The sequence below is a fragment of the Nematolebias whitei genome, chromosome 21, assembly GCF_014905685.2.
Source record: "Nematolebias whitei isolate Nwh7 chromosome 21, NemWhi1, whole genome shotgun sequence".
NCBI classification, from domain to species: domain Eukaryota; kingdom Metazoa; phylum Chordata; class Actinopteri; order Cyprinodontiformes; family Rivulidae; genus Nematolebias; species Nematolebias whitei.
In genome coordinates, this window is record NC_056518.1 from 20,037,501 (window position 1) to 20,038,020 (window position 520).

Below are 520 nucleotides of genomic sequence, written 5' to 3' on the forward strand. Positions count from 1 at the left end.
CTTTCGTTCTCTACCTAATCCCTCCATTAATTCCTGATTAAACATACACACTTACTTATATAACCTAACTTGCATATAGTTATATATCTTTCTCTACTCAGATTCTATGGAATAACTTTGTTTTTTTAAGATACCGAATAATTATTTGAATATGTCTACTTCCCAGATCTCTCCTCACAAATTCTATTAAATTAAACTTTTCTTTACTACCTTCGCACTCTTTCAACATGCATCTTCTCTCTTCTTCATATTTACAACACTCTAAAATAACATGTTCTATTGTTTCAAACTTCTCACAATACTCACATTTTCCATTTTTATGCTTCTGTATTTTAAAAAGCGAATAATTAAGCCCTGTATGACCGAACCTTAACCTTGTTATTATTCTTTCCTCCTTCCTACTTCTTCTTCCTCTTCTTTTCCTTCCCACAGCCTTCTGAATTTTATAAAACCACCTTCCTGTTAATCCTTCATCCCACCTTCTCTGCCATATTTTCTTCAGTTCTTCTTTGACTTTACT